This window comes from Fringilla coelebs (assembly GCF_963513975.1).
Source record: "Fringilla coelebs genome assembly, chromosome: 6".
Classification (NCBI taxonomy): domain Eukaryota; kingdom Metazoa; phylum Chordata; class Aves; order Passeriformes; family Fringillidae; genus Fringilla; species Fringilla coelebs.
This window is the reverse complement of record NC_140034.1, coordinates 62,123,007-62,145,479: the sequence shown is the minus strand read 5'-3', so window position 1 is coordinate 62,145,479 and position 22,473 is coordinate 62,123,007. Positions and strand designations below refer to the sequence as shown.

The following is a 22,473-nucleotide window of genomic DNA, read 5'->3' as shown; positions in this document are numbered from 1 at the left end:
TGTATTCTTTTAACAATGGAAACTGAATGCATCATGCTAAAATCAAATCAATGCCATCCAGATCAGTCACCAGGGGTCTCTTGATCTCTTTCTATCAAGGCTTTTGTTATTGAGACGTTCCCTACAAGCTGTCAAATGGTTCTTCTCAATAACAACCAATAAAGTAATCACCCCTTAAAAATTTCCCCAGGGAATCTTTTTAAATTGAACAGGGAGTAATATATCTTGTAGTGTCAGTAATGCTGAAAATGTTAATTTGGTTGGTGCTGCTATGTGCCTCCTCAAGTCACATTCCAGATGCTGTTCTGGGGAGATGACTTCTACTTGACTTCACTCTGTTGCTCTCTGCCTGCAGCACCAGTTTCAAATCTGTGGCAAGGGCTATCTGAGATAGGCTGTATAACAAAAGATTGTTCTGGTGACCTGCGTGCTTTCTCAACCTTTTAAATCTAACTACTGATAGTGGTGCTCCTAAATTAAAATCAGATGGCAAGGATGAATGTGCTGGTAAGATGTTCTCAGATGGCTGACTGATAGAGTCCCTACATGCAGCAGAAATGTTTCCATCTGCTGAGCATAGCATGAGCCTGATTTACTAAGCAAAGCTGGTTTAGCACCAGTATCAATAATGTAATTTTCTTTATTACATAAACTGGGTAGAAAAAGATTTTTACAATGCAAATTTAGTCTATTAAGGACATTTCTGTGAATAAATTATACTAGATGTTCTTTTAATTATTGTTAATACAGTTGGTTTTTTTTTTCACAGATGTCATTTTTGGGCATTAGAAAATATTTTTTTCTCCTGCTGTTGTGAAAGAAGAACTGCAAGTACTGACATTAAACATGTTGAGAAATTTGTTCTCCTCTTTTTATAATAAGGGAAAGCAGTCCTGCCAAAATTAAAACCTTCCAGTGACTTAAATACTTTTTTTACTGTATTATTTCTTAGGTGCTTGATACCATCCTATATAAACTAATTAAGGGACTGTTTCTGAAGTTCAAATTGCACAGTTATACTCTATAATCATGCTTTTATTTGTTAATTTGTTAAAAAATTTCTATATAAAGTGGACACAAACTGACAGCTTTATGTGTGACTACTAAAATGTGTTTTTGATATAAATTTGTGGATGAGATAACGAATGCTAATTATGAGATGTTCATTTTAGGGTTTGGTTGGGCACCAGAGCAGACTGGAATTGGTGCATTTTTGTTACGATGAGGGTGATGAAACCCTGGCAGACGTTGTCTAGAGGAGTTGTGGATCTTTGGAACTGCTCCAAGGCAAGGTTGAATGAGGCTTGAAGCAACCTGGTCTAGTGGAAGATGTCCCTGCCCATGGCAGGGCATTGGAATGAGATGAGTTTTACCCTATCCAGCCCAAGCTATTCTATGATTCTGTGTCCTAGGCTGGCCTCAGCCCGTCCCCATCCCCACGGAGGTGCCCGATGCCCAAAGCTGGGGCTGTCCCTAGATGGGATGGTCGGGCTGGGCCAGCTGCCAGGGATCCCCATCGGGCGCCTTGCAGGCAGAACAGGTGTTAGCTAAACTCCTCTCCTCGCAGGCAGAACACTGGGGCAAGGAAACAGGATTTGCAGGGCAGCGTGTGAGCGTGGTGCCAGCTCTCCCACACCTGTGGGGATGGACACGCTGCTCTGGGAGCCGCTGGAACACGGAGCGGGCACAGACATAGCTGACCATGCACAGATGTCACGGTTTAACTCCAGCTGGTGACAAAGTACAGCGGAGCTCTGGCTCGCTTCTCCCTGCACACCTGTTCGGATGAGCAGCACTAGGAAAAAAAGCTGTGAAACCGGTGGGTTGACTTTAATAACTGAAACAAAGTAAAATATAATGCATAATGTAATAATAATAGTAAAAATAGTGATTAAAGGTGGATGGGGAAGAGAGAGATAAAACCCAAGAAAGACAAGTGATACACATTCTCATTACCTGCTGATCGATGGATGCCAAACTCATCCCCAAACCACAGCCGGCCCTACTGCCAGGTAAGTCCCCAATTTATAGAGTGGGCATGGTGTGAAGTATCCCAGGTAAGTCCCCAATTTATAGAGTGGGCATGGTGTGAAGTATCCCCTTGGATCGTTCAGCTCAGCTGTCCTAGCCATGCTCCCTCCCGGCCGGCTGCTTGCGACAAGATGAGAAGCTGAGAAATCCGTGACTTACGTTAAGCCCTACTTAGCAACAATAACAGCATCGGTGTGTTATTAGCATTACCCTCATACTGAATCCAAACCACAGCCCTCTACAGCTGCTAGGAAGGAGATTTAGTCTCTCCCAGCCGAAACCGGCGCAATGTACGGAGCGAAAGGCCCGAGAGGCGCTCGGTGAGTTTAGCGCGGGGTGACGGTGCGGGAGGGCGGCCGGCAGGGGGCGCTGTCAGCCCGCGCTCCGGCCTGCGGAACGGCCTCGGGCGGAGGCGGGAGCGCGGTGGGACCGGGAGGGGCTGTGCCTGTGGGACATGGACACTGGGACCGGTGAGGGGCTGTTCCTGTGGGACACTGTCACTGTGCTACCATGAGGGGCTGTTCCTGTGGGACACTGTCAGTGGGACACCGTGAGGGGCTGTTCCCGTGGGACATTGTCACTGGGACCGGTGAGGGGCTGTTCCTGTGGGACACTGTCACTGGGACACCGTGAGGGGCTGTTCCTGAGGGATATTGTCACTGGGATATGGTGAGGGGCTGTTCCTGTGGGACACTGTCAGTGGGACACCGTGAGGGGCTGTTCCTGTGGGACATTGTCACTGGGACACCGTGAGGGGCTGTTCCTGTGGGATATTGTCACTGGGATATGGTGAGGGGCTGTTCCTGTGGGACATTGTCACTGTGCTACCGTGAGGGGCTGTTCCTGTGGGACATTGTCACTGTGCTACCGTGAGGGGCTGTTCCTGTGGGACATTGTCACTGTGCTACCGTGAGGGGCTGTTCCCGTGGGACATTGTCACTGGGACACCGTCACTTGGACACCATGGCAAGGGGTGTTCTCGTGGGACATGTCTGGCTCGGGCTGCCGCTGCCACGGAGTACTGCAGCCTAGGAAGTCCTCTGAAAGCATCCAGTCCTGCCAGCCGCCCTATATATACCTGCAGGGCTGTGACTGTGCTGCTTCCCTGGGCAGCCTGTGCCCGTGCTTCACAATGGTTCCTGTGAATTTTTTTTCTTAATTATTTGCAGGGTAAAACTAAACAGTCCTTTTTGGTTTAAAATATTTTAGAGGGGGCTCCAGGATGGTGAATAATTTTAATTGTAATAGTAACCCCCTAATCTTGTCACATTTCCCAGATGAGAAGGGAGATGGTTCTACCCGAAGAGTGAACGCTGACCATCATTTATGGAGCGGGTGCCGTTTCCAGGACAGCTGTGAGCAGTGCTGGCAGTAGCCTTGGCTATTTATAGTTCACCAGGGAATGCCAGTGCCTTGGCTATGAGGTGAGATTGCCCTGTGCTCAGTGTTCTAATAAACAGCCCTTCTGAGAGGGATTTGGGGTGCTAGTGCATAAGCGGCTGGACATGACCATCCATCTGCCCTGGCAGCCCCCAAAACCAGCCATGTCCTGGGCTGCATCCAAAGCAGCATGGGGAGGGAGGGGAATCCCCTCATCTGCCCAGCTCTTGTCACACCCACCTGGAGTCCTGCATCCAGCTCTGGGATGAGGGTCACAAGGCTTGAAACTTCAAGCTTCTTTTGTTTAAGTAAACATAAAAATAAGTAAAACATGTGAAAGCTTCCTTTTCAGATACTTTATCGCCAGGAATGCGGGCCTACATCATTGGTTCCAGCTATCTGCTGTCACTGCAGGTTTGTTTCATCATCTCTTTTCCAAGGTTGTAGTGATTGCTACATACTGGCAGAAACCTTCTTTTACATGTGTGGCAAAAGCGGAAAGAGGGAAAAAAATTCTAGAGTACTATCCTCGGCAAGAATGTTCCACATGTGGCAAAGAAGAGGTTTATGTTTCTGCTCCTTTTTTTCCTGTTACCTTTAAATGAAATCAGCTTTCATTGGGATTGCTTTTCATTACAGGCTTTGTAGTGCAATGCTCCGTCTGTTGCATGAAGGGTACGCACAGAAATCTCATCAATAATAAAATATCAACAAAACCTTGTGGGAAAGAATTCCTTCATTTTCTGGTAACCTGATGCTGCAGAGAACTTCTTGTTTGTCTCCTTGCCATGAAATCACCGGTCTGAAACCATCATCAATTTGTTACCCCAACCTTCAGCCTTTCATCTGGGACAGAAAAACTTCAATGTGGACTTTCACCAAATGATTTTCTGCAAATAAATAACGTAATGCCTGTTTCTCCTAATGTAGACCATGGCAAAGAACCACAGTTTGTTATCCAGCCATTGTATCAGCTTGATACACATTAGTGGGAATAAAACAATAAAGGAAAAATACTTTCAATTGAGGGAACCGTGTGTGTGTATGGACTCTTGTCTGTCCTTGGTTTTGCTCTCCATTTTAACCCTATCTGAGCATTTCCCAGATGTCAAAGTACATTTACCCTTGTAATGCATGGAGTTTCCTCTTGGTTTTGGTTCTGTAGGAAGGTGCTCTCCAAGTTTTGTTGGTTCATTTTTGAGAAATCCTGCTGTCTGTTTCAAATACGTACATCCAGTCTCCCTCTGGCTGTTTCATCAGCAGCCTGAAATGTTGCAACAGCAAAGATTACAGACTCTTGTCAGGGAAAGCACGCACAGGCAAGCACTTAATTGTCAGAAAGGGCACAAACATCATCAAATTCCAATACTGTAACAGCTCATTGGTTTAAAATGCACTATTGACAACCATTTCTGGTTTTCTCCCCTACTTGCATTCTTCAACAACATTTATTTAGAAGCGTAGATTCCCATACTGTGAGGGTTTTTTCCCTGGGAATAGCTTAGTACTTTGAGTGATCCTGTTGAGTTTGCAAACATTGTATCCTAACTTGCCATCTTCAAAATTCAGGTCACTAATGACTATATCACTAAATATAACTATAGCAGAATGCTGGTATTAGTTTATCTCAGTGTATGTGTGATAAATGTATGTGTAGGTTAGATGAGTGCAGTTCTTCTAGACAGTTATCAGATGCTGTCTGGAAACAAAATGAGAATTTATAGAACCAGATTGGTTTCTGTGAGCCAATGTATTTCTGTCATTGACTCAAGAAGATCCTTAGAGATCTGCTAGATCCATAAATGTTGTGCTTTAGCCTATTGGTTTTTTCTTTTAGAATAATAAGTTCCTAGAGCCTTGGCACAGATGGAGATGCCCAAGTCTCTTACAGACTTTAGACTTTATTAATATAATTAGGTTCCTATTGTGCAAAGCACTGTGCCAAAAATAAGAGAAAGGAAAATCTGTGCTCAAATAAATAATCATCTCCACAACTCAGCAGTTTGCTGGACGTTAGAAAATATCTGGGTAATTTTAAAAAGATACTTATTTAATGGAAAGTCCTTTTGAAACATTAAGGCACTGAAAGTATTTCTGGATGCAAGGAAAAAAGCAAAATTGAAAGGCAAGTCCCCAACAGGCAGCTCCATGTTGAGGCTGAGGAAGGTGTAAACTGCACCTTAATAACCCAGGTGAGCAAGGGTAGGAAATATGGGTTTGGGTGCACGGTTTCCCTTGCAGCCCCCTTAGCTGGCAGCAGGGGAATGGGGCTTTTGTGGTAAGATTTTGGCAGACTACCTTAAATGGTAGATGGGTCTGTAGAAGGTAACTAAAATTTTCTTTCTGTTTCCCAGCTAGCAAGAGGTGCAAACACTTGTATTGCCACTGTCGCTCTTTTCTGATAATCCCTTCTGGTAGAAATAACTATTTAAATTGTTTGCCTAAAAATATTTCTTAATGTAAGCATTTCCACCATAAGCAGTTGTATTTTCTACTTTGGTTTTGGTGCTCTTTGAGAAGTCTACTATGAACTGCACACAGCTATGGAAGCCATCTTGCTCAAATTGGAAGATTGACAAAAATGCCCTTAAAATTCCTTCAAGATAGAATAATTTCAGATTCAGACATAAAAAATAGATTCTAGAGAAGGTGTACTTAGTCTCTTTATTTGCTTGAATGTCGGTAGAAAAAAAAAGTAGTTGCCATTTACAATAATTGTGTGCCTTGAAAGATAAAAAGATTAATTCACATTGGATATATGCATGAGAATTAGGGAATGATGCTGTTGATTCACTTAGATTTTTAGAACAGTTGAGCTTGTCAGTGCCTACCTCACTTTCAAAATGGGAACTTAGGTTCCTAAGTAATCCATGTGCTTATTAAAGTTTTATTAGAAATGGTTTTTTCAAGCACTCTGCTTTGGAGTGTGACCATCTCTATGTTACATCCATACTCCTGAAATTCCTAGAAAGAGTAAAGATGTCGTCTAAGTGGACCAGCTGCTTATCTTTTCCGTCAGGAAGTTCCAATGAATTGATTTTTATTAGACTAGATTTGATTTTGGCCTTGAAAAATTTGCTGCATAATCTGCTAAACGTTTCTCAAAAGCATTTTCTACAAAAATACCTCATCTGTTTTTCAAGGTATTTTCTAATGTAGATTTACGGTTGTCTTGAAAGCTAATCTGGAACCATTCTGGAAAAATATGTTCTTCTAAAAAAGTGTGCCACATTAATAAGACACAAGCTTTTCAGTCTTCTCAAAGTCAGAAAAAGGAGACAGTAAGTAATGTTTTTAGATGTGAGATCAGTTAGTCACTACCACTTCTTGTTACACTGACCTGGGAAGCATACTTGTGTCTGACAACCTGCAATTAGAGAGTACAATTTGCCTCTTGACTCAGGCAGTGGTGATTTATGTGGCGAAAAAAGGAGATTGTTTTTCCGTTGCCCTTCTTCAGGCAACACAGGACTGAGGCATTGAGGGTAGATCCTCAAGGGGATTTCTGTTGCTGCAGTACTAACCTACATAATTCCTAGCTTTGCATACCCAGAGGGCTAGATGAGTTCACAATGCAGAAAAAAAAGACTATTAATTCTGTCACCCAGGCTTTGCATCTTATATTTTATCTTTATATATTTCTTATATTGCATCTAAAAATGGGTTTGTAATTCAGCATGAGGAAATTCCCCATCTAGGAGATGGGGAAAAGCTACCAGAGGGGCCAGTCCTGAGATCAGTGCCTTTGGGGAGCTCCCTGTCTCTCATGGCCCTCCCCAGCTTCTTGCTACTTTTAAGAAATAAATGTTAATTTTTTCTAGGATTAGATTTATTTTTGAATTCCAAGGATCCATATCAACCTGCTGGCAAATGGTTTTTAATCTTTCTATGCAAAGAAGAAGTAGTTCACAAGGGAAGATTGAGAAGAACTTGTCTTGTTGTTTCCAGCGGGATACTGTCCTGCTGAAAGGTTTGATAGGTCCAAGTTTTATAATGTGGTTAATCTTTTGATCTGTATTTTCCAGCTCCTAAATAAATATTCTGATGACTTTATGGAGATTTCCTATAAATCTCTTTCACCCGGATGAAATAGAGTATATTGTTAGCTGCTGTCTGTGAGAGATTAAGGGGAATGTCAGTGTTACGTGTAACAGGAGTTTTTAAGTAGGAAGTGTCCACAGACTTGCACTAAAATATGGAGAAAGGAATAGGTAAAGGAATTCCAACCTCAGGGTGGTCAGAAAAGCCTCTATCCAGCATTCCTTAATAAAGTTTAAATAAAAACCTATAGATAGCCACTATTTTTCAGGTTGGGGTTTGAAGTGATAGAAGGGAGAACAAAACATGAAGACAAAAAGGCTCTTTCAAATAAGAGGAGAATAGCAAATACTGTCATTTTCAGAAGTGTCTTGCTAACTGTTACTTGAAGCCTTGCTATTTCTAAAATAACGGAAACCTGGTATTTTGTTTAGTCAGGGAAATGTCATACCTAAGTGATTTCTTCTTACTGTGATTGTTTTTATTCCCTGGTAGTTCATGTTGCTAATTTGGTGTTATTTAAGTCTGAACTATATCTGAGTTACCCCAGTTAAGGATTTGGCTTAGAAACTTAAATTTAATTTGCACATCTTAATCCATTAACTATAACTTAATTTCCATATAATTTATGTAAGGGGGGGAATCCCTCTCCATGCCATATATACTTTGTACCAGATTTATATTATATTCCTAATATTCCTTCCATATATACTTAGTACCAGATTTAAGTATTGGTGAGTTCTCAATTTTTTTGCAGATAAAATGGAAAATATGGATCAAATTGGTATCCTACCCTCATATTTTTAGGATCTGAGATTATTGTATTTGCAGGGTGCCCAACGAAGGCAGAAATGATGCATCTCACTCCATGTTCTCAGAAGGCTAATTTATTACTTTATGATACTATATTGTATTGAAGAATACTATACTATACTAAAGAATACAGAAAGGATACAGACAGAAGGCTAAAAAGATAATAATGAAAACTCGTGACTCTCTCCAGAGTCTCAACACAGCTTGGCCTCCATTGGCCAGTGAGTCAACACAATTCACACCAGAATCCAATGAAACAATCACCTTGGGTGAACAATCTCCAATCACATTCCACATGAGCAAAACACAGGAGGAGCAAATGAGATAAGAATTGTTTTCATTTTCTCTGAGGCTTCTCAGCCCTCCAAGAGAAAAATCCTGGGTGAAGGAATTTTTGCAGAGAATGTGAATGCCACATGAGATCCAGAATAAAATTGAAGTACTGAGTATTTAAATAATGCCCTGTCTAATTTTGCATTAAATTTGTTGAAGAGAAAGGCTGTCCTTGGGATATGCTGGATATTACTGCAGTGGATATGTTTTCTGTGCTGTCTGTGGTGATTCCAGTGAAATGCTATTAACGGTGAGAGATTGCTCTGTACAGTTTATGATGGTAGCCTTGCTGATAGAAGCAGATACTTTCTATTACATTAATGCTCCATTTAAGTAGCAGATTGCCAGACACAAACTTTGTATAATCTCATTGCCCATACGTGCAATATATGTGTCTCTGAGTACGGCTTTGTAGATTCATTTAGCACCTAATGCACTTTTAATGAAAGATGGTTTTTAGCATCTCTTTGTAAAGCTTGTGATGCAGTGATTTTTCATAGTGCTTCATAGAAGAGGCACTTATAATTTTCAACAGAGTTATGCAAGTCTGATATTTGGTTTACTAGAGGGAGAGGGGAGGAGCAAAAATGAAAGTGAATTAGGTCAGGAACCTCACATACAATCCAGCACAGCCTCATGACATTTCATCCTGCTCTTTCTGCTCAAAAATATAAGTTAAACTGATGAGCTGCTTCTGCTGAAGAGCTCAGATGCAGAACTACTAAAATATCCATCCACCAGTGTATCTCATCAAAACCTATTTGACAAAATACCTAATCAAAGCCATTGATTATTCACAATTCCAGAAGAATGGAATTAAGTGTGGAAAGAAATTAGTTTTCCCACACAATAACTAATGTTGAACAGGATCCAGAAACCATTTGTGTATCTGCCTTTGTTGGGCCAATCAGTATGAAGACCTACTGCTTGCTTTGGAAATTCCTGCTTCATTTCTGGTTTAGGAAACGTAAGGGGGTGGTGATCATGGGGAAATTTATCTGAGCAGGGCAATCAAGAGAAATGGAGGCAGTATGAAGGGCTTGCATATGACTTTAGTAATTTAAATTGAATTAGACAGCTCTAAAACAGAAAACTAATGAATGTCTTGCTCTTCAAATACAGACAGTAGTTATGGTGGTTTAGAATATTAGACCAGACTGTGAGCCAAAATAAAGTTAACTGGAAAAAATTGTGCTAATAGTTCTCTAGCACTATTTTAAAAAACTTGTCAAAGCTGGAGATCTAATTAATGCATTAGATCACATTTGTTTGTAGCAGATGGAGAACAGACTGTTTCTCAACTGGTTTAACTCCTGTTAGTGCAATAGTATAAAGCAGTACAGGAGTGAAATATTGTTTAGGAATATATGAGTTGAAGTGATTCACTATTATCCAATTACCAGAAATAAAATTGGAAAACTTGACAAATATTAATGGGATAGAATATTTAAATGATTATAAATCATTATATTTCAGGAGGTATTAATCCTGAACTTAGGCCAGTATTTTCTTATTGACTCTGCTATTCTGAATTTTTAGTCAGAATTGCTTGTACCTCTTGTTTCTATCCTGTTCTGTGTCAGGTAACTCATACTGACTACCACCCAGAACCGGACATAAAATTACATGAACCTTTCATTTGGTTCAGTAAATAATATATTTTTCCTCAGTGGCAGCAAATGCTTCCAGAGCGTATGGAATGAAATGGCAAAAAAGACAAGTGGGAAAAAAATTCAGCCAAAAATCTGTAGCAGTTCTTCCTTTTCAGAGAGATAAATTTATCATGGAAAATTCTCTTGTCTGTTTCAGTAGACCATGAGACAGCCAGTAGGTATTATTAAGATGAAATATTTAATAGCTTTTTCTTCTATTAAGATACTTCTTAACCATCTACAGTAGGGGACAGCACCTAATGAGTATTGTTCCCAGTGGAATTTTGAACCAAGAATTTACTTAATGAATTCACTAGTGAACCCACGCTTCAGATCCTTGCTTTGGTGGACCACACTTATTAAATAAGAAACTTAAAAGATTGTACCACTTGTGGCATTTTTATTATTTAGTTTCCTTATTTCAGGGCAGGGCTTTTTTGGCTGGTTGGGGTTTTTTTGGTGAGCTTAAATATGCCATGAACTTATGCTTTTCCTTCTACATGTCAGGATCTGGACTGCTGTTGGCTTTTGGAGAGTCACTGTAACTGATTATCCTTCAGTAGCTTTTCTTTTCCCTCTATCCAGAGTTCAGAATTACTCACCCTTGTCTAGATACCAAGCTAAAGTAACAGTGAATTCTTAACTTGAGTTTCATGAGCTTCACTTTCTAGATCCACTAATTAGATTACCGTGTAATTAAACGTCAAAAGTGATTCCAGCTAGTGAAATGCCTTGTGAACTGGAAAGACTGGACAAAATGCAGTATGATGTGTGGGTTTCCTTTAGAAGGAAGATAGTTTCATCCTACCATTTCCTTTCTTTGTCATAGCTGGAAAAAAAGTTATGTTCACTTTTGTTTTCTGTCTAACAGAGCAGAGACCCACGTACCCCATTCTCTTGCCAAGTTTGGGTGTCCATGGCAGCCATCCTGTTGAATTGAGATTGTTGTGTAGCACTGAACTCAGGATTCACCAGGCCAGTAAGAGAATAGAGTAGGACATGGCTTCACGGGTAGGGCACTGTGTGATAGATGGATAGCTTCAGTTCTGCCCCAAGGATTCATATTTTATTCAATGCTGTTTCATCATGTCCCCTTTCAACTGTGTTTTAAAAGGAAAAGAATAGTTCCTGCTTAGCTATTTCAAAGACGGGTCACAGACCCCGTCTTTCAGGAAAAAGCTAAAAGCTGTGAATCTGCAACAGATAAAAGCATTTTCCTGCAAAATGTGAAGCACAGTAGGTCATGGTCACATTTCAAATGCATCCTTGCGCTTACTGTTTCCTAAAACAGCTGCTTTCTTGCCCTCCTTCCCCCACAAAAGAAAATTAATTCTGGCAACACTTCTCTCAGGAGCAAAGGGAGGCCTAAGGAAAGATTACTGACTCTACCTTTTTCTTTATCCTCTGTCTGTCTCTCTGGTAATCTTGTGAAGAGTGTACACTTGTTACTGCAGGCTAAGCATGCTGGAGGAAGGCGTGAGCAAGGCTCAAGGTTCCAGTGTGTGTCATCCTCCTGGCAGCTGCTGGGTGAGGATGTTTAGTCTCTCTTGCCCCTCTCCCACCTGCCTGGCTGTACCACCACCTCTGGCAGATCTCTTCTTACCTGGTGGGGTAAGGGAGCAGTGAGCCCTGACTGTGAGAAAAAGGCCATTTCTCAGTGAATGTCTTTGTGAATGGGCAAACAAGGCCTAAGGTTACTGATGGGAGGCCAAAGAAATCCTCTTTAGAGCAAGTTTGGCAAGAGCTGAGCTTCTTGATCTTTTGACAATAGGAGTCCCAGATGAGTCCCCTTCTGCTGGAGCTTGGGCAATTAAGAATTTCTGTGCAGGATAGAAACAGTCTGGATGTTTTGTGCTAGAGGATCATCAGTGAAATGGAAGGTGAGGTGAATAGCTAAAGCAATCCTCAGAAGGGAAGAGTGTGAATTTGTGAAAGAGTAAACATAGAAATCAAGAAGCTGGAGACAGGAAGAAGGCCGGAATTATCTTTAGACCAACAGTAATACCAGTGTCTCTCTTTAGTACCACATATTAATGTCTCTTTGGATGCCCTTTTAATCCTCCCTTGTGGAGCAGTGGTGCCTTGAGCAGGTACCTGGAGACCTTTCAGAGAGGTGGATGCTGGAAAGTGCGAGTTTGACTGTGGAATGCCTGACTTGCAAGTGCTCACTCTCCTTGTTAGGATTGGCTTTGATGCCATGGAAGAGGAGAAAAAAGCTGAAGGTGAAAGAGAAAAAACCAGAACAATTTAGAAGCAGACATTTTCATTGTTGGGGTCCTATCTAGTGCTGGTTGCTGGTTATTTTCTTCAGATGTTTGTTTTCCCTAAAACTGCCCAGTGATCATCCTCCAGCCTTACAAAACCCGGTCATGGTATTTGTGATGGAAAGCAAGCCTTTCTTTCCTACATTTCTTTGCAAGCCAGCCCTCCCTAAATTAGATATTCTTCCAGCTAGCAGTGAAGACAAGACTAATGTGTCATCTTCAACCTGGTAGCTGACCTTCATCTTCCAAGTAAGAAAAGGATGTTTAATTTACTCTTTTGGTGTGGTGGTGGGGGGCTGTGGCTTGGCTGCAAAGCCATCTGAGCAATCTGAGAAAATGAATTGAATGGTTCAGCTGACATGCATGTGTAACTCCAGGCCATCAGGATATTCAAATGAAAACTGGGTGACTTGAAGTGTGATAAATTAGAAAAGGTTTTTTCATTGAGGAAATTCTAAATTCACTGTGCTTTGATTTAGACTTTAAATAGTTACTGCAGGAAAAAGTGCATGGTAACAGACAAAGGCAAACTGCAGATTTTTTCTAATTTACTTTGTGTTACAAAATTATCACATTAAACAATGCAAGGGGATATGACGACCCTGCAAAATTTTTATGATACTACCAAAATATTTTCTTATAAATAAAGGTCCTCTGACAGAAACATAAATATATACATTCAAATTCAAACATCAATATAGATACAAGTGTAACAATGAAAGCTGTCAGGGCTACACTGGTCTTGAAAGGTGATAGAACTGTGGGAAGATATTTTGGTGATGACAAACGAATCCCATGTGTCTTTCTGCATAGGGCTGGGGAACAATCTGAAGTGATATAATTTATCTAGTTATATCATTAGGGAATAATGACTTAATAGAGGGTGTTGGAATATGCTGCATCTTGTTCTTGCTTATTCTTCAGTTTTGCTTCCTCATAAGCAAACCTTCCTTTCCTGCTGTCCTTCCTCTTTCCCGACCTCCAATACAAGAGGAAGAGGATATAAGACTTTAACTTCATGGAATCAGTGCATGATAAAAGCTATATGAAACATATAGAAAATAACTAGTCTTCATATGTGGATTTATTAAGCTTTAATAACATTTGAGTTTCCTGTAGTCCAGTTTCCACACAGCCATAATGCCTTTCAGCCTTCACTTGATACAGATTGCTTCAGGGGCATAAGCAAAAGAAGGTGAAATAAAATAATGTAAAATGCACTGTCCTGTTATACAGAGTATGGGATAATGACTTGAATGAGACTATATCAGTACTGAAATTTGATGTGCCTGGTTTCTGAATTTCTTTTGTCAGGGTTTTACTTTTTGGGACTGCTTTTCCTGTATTTCAAGTAGTCAGTGAAGTGTCATACAGTGAGTCCTTTTCAGTTTTAGTTTTGCATTTTTATTCACTTGCTTTCTTTCTATCGATTTCTATTTAGGTTTTTATCAGAAAAGCAAATGCTTGACCTCTTTTCTTACCTTAATTACAAATCAGTTTTTATTCTGATAGGATATTTCATGAATATTTGGCTTGCAACTTCGATAACAGTGGCAAGATCAAAATCCAGTTTTAATAAATTTCCAATATATTTTCAGCGTGTCCTTCATCCTGTCATCTGATATTACAGTTGTCTCCAATGAGCAGAAGCACGTCATGCCATGGTTCAAGTAATATATTGCTCATTCTACTTTGTGTCTTTTCTGTACATGAACGAGGTCTCTGAACACTAAATGCTAGTTTAGGCTTTCAGAGGCATTCTAGGACCTCTGTACCACTGCACCTTAGGTAATGAAATCTTATCTGACTCCTGGAACTGGCAGAAGAAAAGATCCCTTAGGGCCTGGGTTTTCTTGCAGTGAATGCATTATTGTCTTCTGCTTTTGAAGAGGTTTTATCTTTCAGTGTTTCAACTGCCAAACAAAAACACCCCTAAGCTTGCCTTTCTGAGATTATTCTGTAAATTCATGCAATTTACAATCAGGACTTTTTCTCATATTGGTCCCTATTTTTTCCCATTCCAACTGCATACCTTTATGATGCCAAGTTTTACTTTTTCTTTTGAGAAAATATAAATCCACCCATACATTAAAAGTGATTTCCCTGTTCACACTTCCTTACTCTTTTCCTGAATCTGATGAAATGGCAATATTTTGAGGTATCTTTTTGGTCTGCCCCAGTACCAATTTCATCCTGAGAACTGCTTTGGCCTCTCTTAGGACTTGTGGTTCAATTCGAGCCAGGCAGACACTTGTTTTGCACAGTTGTATTTTATGCTTTTGAAACTGAGTCCAGCCCAGGTCTTAATTAGCAGTGACATATTCCCTGAACTCTGGGTTGGTAAGAGAAGATAAACAACTCTAGGTTGGTAAGCAGAAGATAAACAGCAGTTGCAGCATTCTTGGCTAGGAATCATGCCCTTAATGCCTGTGCTTGATATGCAGGCATAGTCCCTAAGCTGCTTATGCTCATGTCCATCTGCTGAGATGGCAGAGTGCCTTGTCACAACTTGTTTGGCCTCCTGCCTCCAGCACAGAGGTGCCAGGCAACGATCAGCAGCCTGCATGACAAAGCAAGCATCATTTCTTCTAAAAGAGCAGCTCCTTTAAGCAATTAGTGTATTACAGGCTGCTGCCATGGGCCTCTTAGAGCATGGCTACACCTGTTGGTAGTGGTGTGCCAAGAAGAGAATCCATGAAGCGTAGCAGAGAGCGGTCCAACCCGCGCAGCGGCGTTTTTAGCTGCCAAGGAGACAGGTTGCGCTGCCGCAGGGGTACAAAAACTCATCACTTGTTCTCAGAGTGTCAAAAAAGGATCTCAGCAGGCCAGAACTGCCTGGAGGCACATCCAAAACAGTCACTACAACGGCCCCCAAGTAGCAGCTAAAACAAAGTAACACTAACAGAGCCTATGTGACAGCTTTCCTCCTAGAATCGGTAATTAAATCAAGATAAAACAGGAGAGCTTGGTGCTACCTTCTTCAAAGAAAAATAGAAGACTCTGACCTTATTCTTTCCACTGAATAAGCACCTCTGATATGGAAAATAAAGTATAATTCTTTTTTTGTGGGCCTAATTAACCCTACAGAGCGGTGGGACACAACATACCAGTAACCACTTTGCTAGCAGAAAAAACAAAGGGCAAGGAGGAAATTCTGGATAATGCTCCATGCAACTGCAATAGAGGGGAATGCCCTGATGTGCAAGTCCTTTTTCAAGATCTGTTTTGTCTCAGGAGTCCTGTACCCTCAGTTTAGGGTACAGTAGCTGCCTGACAGCAGGAGCAATTTCATCAGCTGAGGTTACTAAAAGTATTTCATCTTGAGATGTTTTTAGATCGCCACAAGCCACTTCTTTGGAAGATGAGTCCAGAAGCAGCTTCTAACCCATTCTGCCAGCCTCGTGCTATCCAGAAACCAAATCTACAAAAAATAAGGCAGGATTTAAAAAAAAAAAAACAACAAACTTTTTTGGGAAGTTTTAACAGCTTTTATATGCATTGTCCCAGTTAGCTCATTTCAAAAATGATAAACTGTTACACATATATATATATATATTTTTTTTTAATTTAAAATTTCTGTTAAACTGAAAAAGAATGTTTTTCTTTATTTTTAAAACTGCATTGCAAAGCATTTTAAATTGAGCAGATTTTGACCATGCTAGTAATTTTTAGAATTGTAGTGGTCTGTAAAGTTAATGAAATATTCATCTAAGGGAATCTTGAAACAAGATTTCATTTTTATTTTTCTTATACAGCAGAGAACTGAAATCAGCTGTAGCTTTACTTCCCAGCAATAGCCTTGTGGTAATTTAAAATCTTTGAGTTGCTGGAGTGGACAAAAGGACCTGTGAAAGCCTCTGTGTGTTTCCAAGGGCGTACAATGAGCTGAAGGGCTGTTACCAGTCTGCTCTGGCTCACACGCAGCTGTCACAGTCTGTGTCAGGTCTCACTGCCATCAGTGGGACTCCTGCCATTAACTTCATTAGGACCAAGGTTTGCCCTAAGCCCCAGCTGATATTTTATGTACACCATTGGGGTTATGCTATTTTCTGCCAAGTGATCATTTTAAGTGCCAGATGAAGGGATTTTGGCAAAGCCTGGCGAACAAAGGCTGCTGATTCCTTGTTATGGGAAAGTTTTAGTTCTGACGCACGTAATAGCCTTTGGATTTGCACAGTACAGCTGAGTTCAGAAACTGGTCTCTTGTGTGCAGACCCATGATGAATGCCAGAGCCTGGGTCTTCTATACCTGCAGGTCACATCATAAAGAGCAAAAAAGGCCTGTGAACATGCAGATAATGTAATTTAAATGTAGATTGGACTTTGTGTGAACCTTTACCCTCTAACTGGAAAGAAATACAAAATTACCTCCATAACACAAGAATATTGAATACCAAGTAAATAACCCATTGCATTTCTTCTGTGTACTGTCCAAAGGAGTCTGGATTTATATTTCAACATCAGATCACAGATTCATTGACTACAGAACTAGCTGATTCTTCAGGAAGCATCTTAGTCTGGAATTGTTCTGGCTGGAAAGTAGGATTTACTCTACTCATTATACAGTTTTACATTTGTTGATCTAAAATTATTTTTGGGATAACAATTTAAATAGCCACAGCTCTACTATAAAATGCTGTCTGGCAGCTTTATTTAGTCCTTGGGTCAATAAGTATAAATCTTACTGATAGTAATAGAGTTTCTTTGTATAGACCCAAGGATAAAGTTTGGTCAATGATATTTTATTCTTACACAAGGTGTATATATAAGTTTGTGCAGGTTTGTTTGGGTGGCCATGCTTTATGATAGCAGCTGACACAGAAACTATGTGCTGATCCCTTTGCCAGCCTCTCAGGAAGGATGCTGGTGCATCAGGAGCTGTTGCTCATATGACTGGCACCAGTATTCTTTTCTCTGGGGTAGCAGAAAACAGATGGAGATTATTGTACTCTGAAAAACCTGACTCTGGTCCAGAAGATAAACTTAAAAAAGGAGAAAACACTTCTGGTTTTTCTTTCTACACTCTTCTATATCAAAACCTAATGCAGCTGTCCTTGAAGGTAAACAAGCCCAGTTGCATTGCTTATCATGGGAAAAATATCAGACTTTGGCCTTTCTGCTGAGAACAACCAAAAGTAGAATTTAAGGGTGACTGTGGCATTGTGACGTAGTTCTGATCTACAAACATTTCAGAAAAGCATAAAAACACACAACAGTCGTCATTGTCAGGACTATCCAGTGCAGCCTCTTATCTTTGAGAGCAGCCAGTAGTGGGTGGCTGGGGGAAAGCATGAAGGCAGGGCAGATGGTGATACTTCACAGGATTTTCTCCAATACTAAATGAGAAACTCAAACACTCAAACCTCTGCGATGCAGAACACACGGAGTCAAAAGAGTAACTATTTTCAGTCTCTCATTTCCTGCTTAGAGTTCAAAATAGCAGACAGCTCCACATTCTATTACCACTAGCAGCTAGTTCAAAGCCTAAGCCAGGGTAAAATTATGGGCAAAGCATGCATCATACTCTACATTGTGTGAAAAGACTGTGCTGAAGAGCTTGAAGATTTAGGAGGAAACTGGATGCAGATGAAAAGGCCTTTTAAAACAGCAAATGGAAACATTCCCTGGGTGCCTACAATAATTTTCAAATACACCTGACAATTAATTCGTCCTAAGTTCATATTTGTGTTTCATAATGAAATGCTGAAGTCCAGCATTTTACCCTAAAGAAATCTTTTACTTCCTCATTTTTTTAAGCATCCCTTGCTAATTAATAAGCTCCACTAATAGAAGAGTCAGTTCTTTTAAAATTAAAGCTAATGTCAAGGCCTCTCTTGTTTGCTAGCTTCTCTGCAATTTACTTTTCACTGTTAGGACTCAGAATGAGACAGACATAATAAACCTCCTTGTGGTCCACAGAGCCTTTGTGCTGCAAAGAAAGCTGAAAGCAAAGAATATGAGAAACTGGCAACTTCTCAATTTAAGTAAGAAAAACAGGGGGAAGAGAGGAATGTAAGGGATGATGCTTCAGTAGTAGTGATAATAAGGACTCCAACTCTTTTTCCGTGCTGAGCAGAGCAAGTTGTTGAATTAAGCAAAGACAAAAAGGTCAGAGGAAAGAAGCCAACAATATCTCTTTTTTTTTCATCTGTAGGACACAGGAGTTTAGATGCCCAGGGCTGGGAAACAATTCACAGTACCCCTAAAACCCCAGCAACACCCACTTTCAGAAGGAGGATTTTGAACATACACACTAACAAGTCTGCAAAATCAAAGAGAAAGGTGCCTGCCTTGCCCTTCTGTGGTCCAAAAGCGAGGTGCAGGGCTTTCCCAGTTTTTCTAAATCTCCAAACATGCGTCAGTGTCCTTCAGGTCAAGACTTACATACAGCTGGCTGATATCTGTCAGATGGAGTATTCTATGCTTTCCTTCTCTTTGAAGCTAACTCATGGTATGGTTTCTGGTTTCTTTAGCCAGGACTGGGCAATTTAAAATACACAAGTCATAGGAAAAAAACCCACCTTTTGATTTTCTTCCTAGCTTGCTGACCTGTCTATTAGTTTACGTTTGCTTTGCTCCTCTGAAGCTTGATTTTATGGCCTCACAGTAGTTCATCTTCTGCGGAAAGGATCAAGTTGCTTTTCCTTATTACTGCATTAGTCAGTCATTTTGTGCTGCATGTGGCAGTAGGATATTGAATGAAGTCCCTCCTGTTGAAAGTGGTAAATGTACCCAGGTGTCTTGTCTTCCAGATAAATGGTTTCTGTTATTTTTCAACAAGTGAAGTCCAAAATGTAGGCATTTTGATAAATCTGGCTGTATGAAAACTGTAATTTTGGGATTTGAATTACTTTGGATTTGGTGACCGCATATGTATACATGAACAATTAACTCAGGAGTCTGTTTTTAAAGCAAATCCCTCAATAAGCTCTCATTTTACCATGCTTTGTTTTGTGTCACAGGATAATCCCTGAACATAGAGTGGATCCCTTTCTGATGAAATTGAAGTGGTAAACATATCAAAGCTTTGCCCCTCCTGTACTGTAATCATTAATGGACATTCACTTAGAGTTCCTCTGAAATAAAACTTGAAACTTGTGTAGTGTGGATATCTGTTCTCCAGCAAGAACTGTTTTGCTCTATAAATATGCTCTGGTTGTGCTGCACAACCTCTAATTGCAGGCATAGCTTTATGTTAAGCTTTGACCTTTTATTCCTTTATGTCTCCTGAAGAAATCTGGAGAAGAGAAAGAAAGGAAACCAACAGAGAGTGTTTCAGTGGGCAAAAACCAGCTGCTGACTGACAGAGGTAAAGACACAGCTATAGAACCCCCTCACACAACATGAGGAAGAGAGAAAAATGGAAAGAGAAATAGGAAAATTATTCTCTCTTTCTGCTTCTATTAAATGGATTCTAGGTTCTGTAGAAATACGAGGTTAAATATAATGTTTTCAGTCCACTTCAAAAGGAAAAGGGTTTAAAGCTGTCAAAAAATACTTCCTAATGCAGCATTCAGAGATATGATGAGGGAATAGGAAGCATTCAGCTCCCAAGGACTTTGATTCATGTAAAAACCTGACTGGATCCTGGATAGGCAGTATCCTCCCTGTGAACCTCACCAGCTTGGAGTCAGCTGCAATTATTGTGAGTGAGTGAATAAATACATAAGGTGATCCTCCCCACTATGCACTCAACAATAATAATTAAAGAAAAATATGACAAATGAGCCATATTTATAATTAATTATGAATTTATGGTTTTTCTAACTCTAATAAGGTAAAATTGTAAAGGCAGAATATTTTTTCCTCCAAAACACCTCTAAGGCTGTTTACTTTTGCAACAGTTTCTGTCATTTACCAGGAGCACCAGGATATTGTCCAAAACCCTCAGAGAAACACTGTTCTGGCAGCAGGTTCCCTGTGTCACCTCTTTCAAAAAGAGTAGTTAACCAGGCTCCCCAAAAAGGCAAGAAAAAGAACATGTTTTCTGGGACTTTCACAGAGTATTCTGAGTTGGAAGGGACCCACAAGGATCATTGAGCTCAACTCTTAAGTGAATGGCAGGGATCAAATGCACAACTTTGCTGTTACTGGCACCATGAGCTCAAAAAATGGGCTGGGCTCAGGGTTAGGATTCTTCAAATATTCTTGGATAAACACTTGCACAGGTAACTGTAAGCAAAAACATTAGATATATGACAACATCTGATAATGTCAAGAATTCACAGAGTTGTATCATGTACTGGTTTTGCATGGCCTGGCTTTCAGTAGCAGGGGGGTCACAGAGGTGGCTCCTGTGAGAAGCTGCTGGAAGCTTCCACCATGGCCAGCAGAGCCAATGGCTGTGGCTCTGATGATGGGCATGCCACTGGCTAAAACTGGGACAATGAGAGAGGCTGGTCACATCTCTGTGATGGCACATTTAAGATCAAAACAAAATCACCCAGTTTTTCTTCTGCTTAGAAAAGAGAAGGAGGAGGTGAGAACATGGGAGGGAAGCAACATGGAGACACCAAGGCCAGTGGAGAAGGAGGAGGAGGTGCTGCAGGTGCCAGAGCTGAGATTCCTCTGCAGGCCATGGTGATGACCATGGTGAAGCAGCTGTGTCCAGCAGCCCATGGGGATCCACTGGGGATGCAGAGATCCACCCACAGGGAATGGGGATCCACAGGGGATGCAGAGATCCACCCACAGCCCCTCATTCATGAACCCTTCATTAATTTTTTTCTCTCCTCTCCTCAGCTGTGGCAGGAGAGGGTGAGCAAGTGACTCCTGTGGATGCCTGGCGTTGGGCTGGTGTCAAACCACAACATATGAGTATTCTGGTTTCAGAAGGGGACAACATAGCCTTGCTGATCTGTTCCTTTTTTTCCTGGGACCAAGAAAAACAAAGCAATGCCAACAATTTCTTGGAGTGATGACAGGGAACAATGGCTTTTAATTTAAAAATGGCAAAAATCCTTGCCTTTAGCTTGCAATCACTGAAGTTTCACCCTGCTTTTCTTGCACCTTGACATATGACTTCTCTGGGTTGACAAAGCAACTAGTGAAGTTTGAGTTCTCTGTAACTTTCTGGCAGATTTATTTTCATTGTAAAGTTTTAGGATTATTTATCTATTTTGCACTTTTAACCTCTGTGTTGATGATTGTTGTATGCCTTCTGGGGTAGATTTTGGCAGCCTGCTTAAAATGTGGCAGTCTTAAAAAAAATCTGAAAACTAAATGAGTTTGTACTTCAGGCATTTTATATTCCGCTCTCTCCCTCTTGTCTTCAAAATGTCTGTCATTAAATTTACTCTGTAAGGACCACTTGTAGATGGAAGGTGGTAAAATGTTGTTAAATAAGATCAGTGTTTGTACTGACTTTAAGGAAATCTTTGTGTGACTGGTGTGAAATCTTTGTGCACTAAACAGACACCTACCTATTTAAAGTGCAGTGAAAATGTAGCAGCACCTTCTCTAAATGATTTTTGAGTGGTCTTGGGAATGCAGAAAGGTCCCAACTGACTGGAAACTGGTGAAAATTGTTCTGATTTTCAAGAAAGGCAAAAAGGAGGACCCCAGAAACGATAGGGCTGCCAGACTCACTTCAGTCACTGGTGAAGTTATGGAGAAGATTATTCTGGGAGGTATTGAAAAGGACCTGAAAGGCAATGCAGTGATTGGTCACAGCCAGCACAGCTTCACCAAAGTCCTGCTTACCAAAATAATTTCCTTTTATGGCAAGGTAACTCACTTGGTTGATCAAGGGAAACCAGCTGATGTCATCTTTTGGGATTTCAGTGAAGCTTTCCACAGTGCCTCTCAGAGTGACCTTCTGGACAAAAGCATCTTGTGGTGGGTGAGCAACTGGTTTATGGGTTGGGTGCAAGGGGTGGCAGTGAATGGGGTGGCAGGACACTTTCACTGAAGGGGTTCTGCAGGGCCCTGTGCTCTTCAGCATCTTCACTGATGCCTTGGAG

General features: G+C 40.8%; 1 long non-coding RNA gene across 1 annotated transcript; it reads left to right on the top strand.

Annotated features, from left to right (window-relative positions):
* The first annotated feature begins 2,480 nt into the window (after window positions 1-2,480).
* Window positions 2,481-4,173, top strand: LOC311154897. Its single transcript, XR_014616234.1, has 4 exons — window positions 2,481-2,501; window positions 3,309-3,455; window positions 3,764-3,825; window positions 4,051-4,173. It is a non-coding gene; the product is annotated as an uncharacterized lncRNA (long non-coding RNA).
* The last annotated feature ends 18,300 nt before the right edge of the window (window positions 4,174-22,473 follow it).